Genomic DNA, 8,667 nt, shown 5'->3' on the forward strand with positions numbered 1-8,667 from the left:
GCTGGATGGGATGGACACCACTTTGCTGGGTGGAGTGGCTGAAGACAGCAGGTGCTGGTGTTGAGAGCAGGAGGGCAGCAGTTCTGTCCCCATGGTATTCGTGGTGTGAATCACAGCGATGACCAGGAAAGCCCCAGCACTTCCTGTTCGTCTCTCAGAGCAAACGGGCAGGTCAAGGGGGCACCCATCTGAGGTTGTTATTCTTTTTTTGTTTGTTTTGTTTTGTTTCTGAACAGGAGAAAACCACTCCTCCTGGAAGCACTGAGAATATTGTGGAAGAGATTGGTGAGTTGGGCCAAACTGTGAGATTATGGCTAGAGAAATCTTCTCCCGTGCAGGCATTTGCTTTTGCCACTTCAACTAGGAGTGACGGGGAAAACACTCCTGGCTTTTCCATCTCATGTGTGAATATCTGTACACCCAGCCAAATATTCAGGTTCCTTTTTAGTTACCACCCAGGGTCTGGCTGTGAGTGCTGTGTATTATCTGCCAGGCAAGTGGGCATTTTCCTACAGCTAGTTTTTGAAGGAAAGCAAACCTATGTGGAAATCAAGACAAGAGCTGTCTTTAGGCATTGGTTTCATGAAGCTCTATGCCCAGAGACCATTCTCTTGAACACTGTGGCTATGCCTACAGAGCCCTGAAAACAGGGACAGTAAGCAGAAGATGCTCCTGCTGGCCTAGCAGATAATCTTGGGGGAGTATGGCTCTGGCTGGCATGCTCAGCCATGTGGCACCCGGCGTGCTCTGGAGGATGTTCTCTGGCTGTGCCTGAGGTCACATACAAAAGGAAAAGAGCGGTCCTTGCCCTGGCCCACCACCACCAGGGACTCCTAAGGGAGCAAATGGGAGTGAGGATCTGGATACTCTTGGTCTTGCCTTCCCTTTCCTCTGATCAGTCTCCTCCAGGCCAGCCCACTCCACGGGCTCCGGCTCGGTAGCGCTGCGATGCCCTGCCCCGCCTGGCTGGGGAGCCCGGCACTGAAACCCTTCCCTAAGCTTTTCCCGCTCAGCCTGATTTGCAAATATGTCATTGACTTAAAAATCAAATTTTATATTTTCCTCTGATAAAGTGACTCTTCCTTCACTTGAAGGCAGTGAGCCCAGAAGTTGAGTCATTAGTGGACAGAGCTGGTTAAATAAACGAGGGTTTGCCAGGATGAGAGTGGAGGGGAGTTCATGCCCATCCCAGCCCTTCCTTAGTCAGTGGGTTTCAAAACTGCCCTCCACAGAATGTCGCTGGCAATTACTCTTGATGGCAGCTTTTGGAAACTTATGTAGCTTCTATCCATACTTGTAACAAGCATTTTTGACCAAAAAAAGAAATAATTAAATCCGTGCTTTGTTTTACAAGAAATCTTCTGTTGCCAAAATTTGATTTGACCAGCTCTACAGCCATTTAGTATTGTGTGTCTTGAAGGGAAGGAAGCCCTCCTAATTTTAGTTTCCTCTGTTTTATCACATGCAGGTAAAACTGCATTACCCACTTCCTCATTCTGCAGTCCCTGCAGATTTATGTTTGGAAACCACAGCTTATTTATATACCTCCTTATTATGCTAAATGCATACACATATTTAACATAATAAGTATGTATACCAGTTCACAATGGACCATGTGACACAAAAAGCACAAGGCCAGACTCTCAGCTGCACCAGCTGGCAAGGAACAGACTGAACAGCAATGAGCTGATGGCGATTCTCCAAATGGGGAGTGATTTTTGGTTTGGCCGTTTGGTTTTGCGCTCTTCTGAGCTGTCTGAACCCATGTGAGAAATACAGCGCGTGATGTGCTTCCTAGGAAAACAGGCTGGACAGCTTCAGGTATTGAAAGAGGATGCGCTGCCTTCCTATGGTGTAAGGCCAGCCTTGTTGCCCAGCATGGAGGAAAGGGAGGCCAGAAGGATGTCCATGAAGTCATTTGGAGACCATTGTTTCTGTGTGCACATGAGGGCTGCGTTTGTGCTGGAAGCCAGTGACTGCCTTGTACTGGTTGTGTGGGGCCAGGTATGACCCCTGGTTGAGAGGTCCCTCCTGAGTCTTGGAGATTGCAGAAGCGATGGTCTCCTGCAGCAGTTGTGATCTTCAGGAGGTCAATGTGCTGGGTTTCCAAACATGCCACCCAAAAAAGGCACCAAATTTTAAAAGTTTAATCGAGCTTGAGAGGATAAAGGCAACTGAGGAAAGAAAGAGGCCTGCAGTACAGGTTTTCTGGACCATTATACAAGATCCAGTGCTTGGGAGTGCCATTCCTAACCTCTTACGGTGCTTAGCCCCCACGAGCATCTGTTACCAGGCAGTCTCCTGCAGGGCTTGCTGACAACTGCAAGGAGCTTGTCAACAGAGGTATATCTTTCTTTGTCCTGCTTCCAGAGCAAGCGGTTCAGGAGACGGTAGACACAGATCTGTATGTGAGAAGAAGACAGCGCCCGACTGCTTCCAGGAGATACCGTGAGGGTTACCGGTAAAGACAGTTCCCCATGGGCATCTTGTTTTGGCTGTAGCTCTCCTTGCCTCCTTCGTCCTTTCTTTTCCTGCTCTTCTGGACTCTGTTTCTGCTAAGCTCAGCTGTGTCCTTACTGGGTTGGGGTGAGAGGACAACTGTTGGCAGCTCCTCGTGATGTTGGTGGCTCCCCGCAGGAGGTGTGCAGTGGCCCTGGGAGAGGAGTGGGCTGGGGATAGGTAAAGTTGTGAAGATGGGAGTTGTGGAGGAACACAAGATGGTTCTGGGATACTTTCCCCTGTTAATGTGGGGCAGGAGCTCTGGCCATGTGGGAGGAGAAGAGCTGAGGAAGAGGTGGCATCATTTTCTTCCTTGGCATGGGCCAGTGAAGGGAGTGTCTCATGAGTGGCCTGAATTGGCTGACGTGTCAGCAAAGGCCCTACTTGGCTTCCATCGTTCACCTGGTATGTGTGAGTGTCTAGGGGATGGGACAGTGTCTTGTCTTGGGAACCTCCATGGAAATGGAGAGGCCTCTCCCAGTGCGTTGTCTCTAGGTGGCAGCTGAGCCCTTGATGGAGCCTGGCCAGCATCCTGATGGGCTGCAACAGCCATGGCAAGTAAGACCCTGGAGGCAACCCTGCAGCTTGGTCTTGTGTTGTCTGAGCTGGCCTCAGTCACCGTGCAGGGACACTGGGGGCTACATCTTTGAAGCAAAGAGGAATGGGTTTATTTCTGTTGCTGAGCCCCTTCATTGCGGGCTCAGAGACGTCAAAATGAGCCATGCTGATGGAGCAGAGCTGCACAGCCATGTTACAGCAGGCTCAGTCCAGCTCCAAAGTTTACTATGACCTAAGTGATGGGAAAGGGAGAAATGGCACCTATGGAAACTCAGTGTGGGCTCCTGCTGCCAGGCAGCTGGCTGTCCAGCTTCTAGCCACTTCAGGAAATGGAGGAAAGCAAGGGGGATATAGGGTTTATGCAAAAAAAAAAAAAAAAAAAAAAAAAAAAAGGGGGTGTGGCTCTCTTTTTACATTGTTCAGCCATTAAAAAGCACCTGCTTGGGATTTTCTTTCTTTTCCATTTCAGCAGTCAATGCTTACACAGTCTGAGAGTGGTCCTATAATCCATGGCTTGGGGGAGCTTGGTTTCGCACCTTGTAGTAGTGCCCTTTGTCTGGCATAATGCACAGTGTGTAGACGAATGTATGTGCATATATAGAGATGTGTGTGTATATTTATCTAGAACATCCTCTGCCCAATTCTACCTTCTTCAGCACATGTTAAACATTTGTGCTGGTTTCATGAAATTAAGCACAGTTGAAGATAGTTTACATATGCACACTTATTGTTAGGTATCCCCATAGGGATATTTGTGATGCATTAGCTGTATACAATATATTAGGTCATATAGAGTTATATTGTGTGTGTGGTATGTATATGTAATGACACGGTTTAACCTTGCTTTGGCTCTGCAAGGTAGGTCATGCCACATGCTCTGTCATGGCAATTTCAAGCTGACCGAGGGTCCCTAAGCATCAGGTTTTGTTGACAGCTGAAATAACCCTCCTCAGGCATGCAAAGCATCTGCTCGTTTATAATTAGAGCCCTTTCCTCAGCAGCTGCACCAGTGCGGAGTCAGTTCAGAGGAAGATGGGGAGCGGGGAAGAGGGATGTTCATACCTCATAGGTGTGGGACCCTGGTTAATCGTGTCATCCACTGTCCACCATGTCAGGGGGAAGGCAGCTTGGTGGGACCTGCTTCCCCAGGGCATTGCTTCTGGCAAAGCCATGTCCTGGTCACAGGGCTAGGTCTCAACAGGGCGCAAGGGTCTGGCCCTGCCACTCCATATGGAGATGCTCAGCTGGCGTCCAGGATCAGGCAGATGTTCGGGCATCTTCCCCTTTTTGCCTTAAGCACATAGGAGAGAAGGGAAGTAGATTCAGAGAGTCCATCTCACAGGAGCTGATGAGCAGGGAATATGATGTCCTTTTCTGTCAGGGTTGCATGTAGCTGAAAGCAAGAACTTCTTGTGCTTCCTGGTGTCAAGGGTTACGTGCATGTTTCAACCCCCTTTGAAGTATGTGCAAACGTTCAGGCACTCACTGGACAAACTGTCTCAGCTTTTCATAGCTGGGATGCTCCTCAAGAGTGGGAACTGGGCCCCTGCATGCTGGAAGGGCCTTTGACAACTTGATCTGCTGCGGCTGCTGTTTTGCTCATCTGTACTCTGTCACAGTTCATTCTGGTGTAAAGTCCAGCTTGGGGCACTGAAGTCATTTAGGCTTTGCACCAGTGCAAAGATGAGCATTTGGGCTGGAGCCATTGAGTGTGCAAAGAGCTCTGCAACTGGGTTGACCAAAAGCTGCTCTGCTCTCCCCAGTGACCTTGTTTTGAACTGCTGCATCCTCAGCCCGTGAGCAGCATCAGCAGGTCCCATCTGCAAGCCTTGGGCTGAGGACTGCTGCTCTACCCTGGTGAAAGTGTCCTTCCCTCCAAGGGTGATGCCACTGTTTAGTTTCTCCTCTTGCTTCAAGATGTGGTTGTCGTCCCCCCACTGACTGCCTGCATGTTTTGGTTTTGTTCTTTTGTTGCAGGCCTGAAACAGCTGTTCAGCCCGAGACCGATACTACTTAGAGCAGTAGCTGGTAAGTGTCCCCCCATCACTTGCTGCCCATTTTATATAGCTCTATCAGACTAAAGGGGTTATGTGGCCACAGCTTGTGACACCCGTCTGTGGGTGGTCCGTGTGGCTGTCCTGTCTATCCACCATGTTCATGGATCAAGAAACTGCAGAGCACAAGGACTGGGCTGATGTCCTGAACCTCAGGTTGTGCTTTGTATTGCACCAGAATTCCTGGTGGGCTTGGAGTCCCATTGCATGCCTCTTCCTGCCTGGCTTGTCCCTGCCTGGATGCTGCCAGAGAGGAGGACTGAGGCTGAACCCATCTGCCTGCGTTGCCCCACCACCACAGGGTTCCTGCCACAGCCTCGTGTTTAAGTGGTTTCTGTGGGTATGATCTATTCACCAGTTTGAGACTCTCTTGGCACTGCCAAGACACAGCCTGGCCCTCTGTAAGAAATGCAGAGCTGGCAGAGGTGTTGTTGGTCTCAGGGCTTTCTGGAGCCACTTGAACCAGCAGTCGAGAAATGGTCTTTGCCACCATTATTGTCATCTGCCTTGAAGTGAAGCCGGCCCTGAGTAGACGCCTTCCTACCAGGGCATGGCCTGTCAGTGCTTGCTCCTGCTCTTCCTTCTCCTCCCAGAGTCTATGTCTACATCCCACTCCTGTGATCTTCAGCCGGGTGTCATCTCCTTTTTCTTCCTGTTCCCCAACAGCTCCAGCTTCCACGGTGTGTGGCGGCAGCTTGCAGAACTAGTGTCATCGCAGCCTTCCTGGAGGAGACCTGGAGTGAACCAAGGGGTTTGGTGGGGTGGGATGGGATCAGGGCATCTAAAGATCGGGGCATACCTGGGTGAGGGGAATGCTTGACATTGCAGTTCTGTTGTGGCTAAGGCAAAAAGCTTTCCCTGTGTTGAGGCCAGGTCAGGTACCTTTGCTGTTTCTTGAGAATAAACATCCCATCTTGTTTGTACAGCTGCAGTCTTCATCTAACCAGACATTCACTGACTGAAGACAGGCTGCTCCACAGCAAGCCCTTCCCTGCTCCTCTCAGCAGCCGTAGCTTCCCACCCAGCTGGTGGCCCTGGTCAGCACCATGCGGCACTGAGAGAAAAGGCAATGCCTATAAGGAGAAGGCAGCATCTCAAGAAACACCAAATGGTCTGGCCTGGCCAGCGCAGTAGTAGTTGCCTGTCTCAGGCAGAATCCAAAGCTATCCCATGACCTGAGGACTGCTGGCATTTATAGCTGGTGGCTGCCTGGCTTGACCCTTCTGGCTAAGGGGAGACGGGGTTTGTGCAAACACTGGTGGAACCAGGGGGCTGGATGTGCTTCCCACTATTGGGGTCCAGCCCAAGGTTGTCACCTGTGGCTTCAGTTTGTGTCTGTGACCTGAGAGCGAAGCCAGAGAGTGCGGGGGCTGAGCACTGGTGCACATCCTTCTTAGAGCTTTTTCTTCCAGTTCAATGGCTTTCCAAAGCCCCCTCCCACATGGCAGCACTTGGAAGTCAGAGGAGTTGGATGTGACCGGTGATGCTGGGAAGCAGTGGGCAGGGGCTCAGTGGGGGATAAGACCCAACACAGCTGGTAGAAATGCTCTGGGCTGCTGATCCATCCCATCTAGCCCGCTAAACCCCATCCAGTGGCTTTTTCAGTCCCTTTTTTTTGCAATGTAAGGGCTGTCCCCAAAGCACTCTCACTTCTTCAGCCTGGATCTGCAGTGAGTATTTGATGTCCTCAGACTTTTTGCCTTTGTGCCATGACCTGACAGAGGAGGGAGGAGAGCCTTCCCGAAGGCTGGTACGGTGACGCTTCTCCAGGACAGACTCAGAGGCAGTAGTCTCTTCTTTGACCCCTAGATCTCCTTGGCTTTTCTGCACTAGTTGCAAGTCCTGTGGGGAGTCTTACCCTTAGCGCAGCTGGGTGGGAGATGAGAAACGCCCCCCATGGCTGGGCTGGGACGGTCTGCCAGTTAAATGTCCCTGCTGCTGGGCTGGCAGAAAGGTACACAAAGGAGCATTTTCTAACTGCTCCACACCCACTGTCCTTTCCCTGGGACGTGTGCCAGTGAGACCCCATGGGAAGCACAGCACCAATGAATGTAGTCTGCCAAGAAAAGAAAAACAAAACAACTCTCGGCAGGTCTCTCAAGTCATGATGGTTATAGGCAGCAACTGGGGAAGGAAGAAAGTTGAAGTGGATAAATAGTAAGGATTTCCTCAGGATTTCATCTAGAGTGGATGCAGGTGAGGAGCATAAAGATGCTTAAAATAGCCTCCAGGCGGACAATAACTGCTCGCCCTTGAGAGGTGCCAGGACAGGAGCTCTTGGAGCAGGGGTGGGTTCAGCAGGAAGGACAGGTAAGGGCCACACTCTCACCTGGGGCAGCAGATCCGCCTGGAGGGACAGCATCCCCCAGAACCGGGCTGGTTGGCTTGGGAGCATCACCTGGGTCCCATGGAACAGGTTTGGTCACACGTTTTTATTCGTTGTATTGTCCAATCCCAGCACTAGTGGCTGTCAGGGTCACCCTGTGTTTGGTTCTGTCCTTCTGGGCAGAATGCTGGTGGTGACCGAAGCCACCTGCCAGCCCTTTGCAGAAGGGGAAGGGGACAGGGGGAGGCTACAGCTCGCCTAACTCTGCCCCTGCAGTCTCTCCAGGCCCTGACATCTGATCCTAGGGGTGGGGAGCATCTCCCAGCTGGGTGCTGTAAAACCCCACCTGAGGACCTCACATCTTGGCCCCCCGATGGGTACATCCCCCCTCACCCAGCAGTAAATGCCTGGTGTCTTTCAGCCTGCAAGGGACAGGTCAGCAACTCCAAAAGCACTTTGTTATAAGCAGCGGGGAGGTCTCCAGGTTCGGGAGGGCAGCGTGGGTTAGACTTGCTTTGCAGCAGCAGCCTTAGAGGCAGCACTCGCTAGTTGAGAGGTATCGCTGCAATGTAGAGTAGCAATGAAAATGGAAAGGTCCTGTTAACTGCAGGGTGGGAGCTCAGAGATGTCTCTGTCATGACAGCAGAGCAGATGTTTGGGGAGTGCTGCTCGGACTGTGCCGGGTCCTTTGCCCACACCACCGAGGGATGTCGGTGCCCGCGCAGACACATGCTGGTGATTGCTGCGGGTGCTGGCTGGGGCACAGCCTGGAAACTCACCGGCAGCACTGGCGCAGGCAGAGCCTGGCAGGCAGCGCAGCAGCATTGGCCAAGGGGGTTTGGTACAGCCTTGCTCTGCAAGGCTGAGCAATGCTTCCAGGATGCCAGGAGAGCTGCCGAGGCAGCCTGCAGCAATAGGTGCGTGCATCTGCATGTGCGGCAGAGTCAGCTTGTTCCTCGTACAAACCATTTGGAGTGAAACCACCAATAAACACTGAGCATTCTGTGCCTGCATTAGCGAGCTGAGCCTTGTTGCATGTCTTTTCTCTTCGCCTCCCCATGCCCTGTCCCTGTTCCACATGCCCAGTGGCAGCTTGGCCACCCGACCAGCAGGACAGGGCACCCGTGGCCACGGCTGACTACCTGGATGTGGTGGCCACAGCTGACTGTCCAGACATGATCCCACGGCCACAGGGAGCCCTCCACACCCCTCGGTGCTGCAGTGCAGTGG

General features: G+C 51.9%; 1 protein-coding gene across 1 annotated transcript in view; it reads left to right on the plus strand.

Annotated features, from left to right (window-relative positions):
* Positions 1–8,457, plus strand: part of LOC115335993 — a 33,665-nt gene extending 25,208 nt beyond the window's left edge. The window contains exons 10-13 of the mRNA XM_041120373.1: positions 237–285; positions 2,371–2,461; positions 5,035–5,085; positions 5,778–8,457. The gene's annotated coding sequence lies outside the window, so the exon portion shown is untranslated. The remainder of the gene's footprint in view (positions 1–236; positions 286–2,370; positions 2,462–5,034; positions 5,086–5,777) is intronic.
* Positions 8,458–8,667: the final 210 nt, after the last annotated feature.

This window comes from Aquila chrysaetos, chromosome 25 (assembly GCF_900496995.4).
Source record: "Aquila chrysaetos chrysaetos chromosome 25, bAquChr1.4, whole genome shotgun sequence".
Lineage (NCBI taxonomy): Eukaryota > Metazoa > Chordata > Aves > Accipitriformes > Accipitridae > Aquila > Aquila chrysaetos.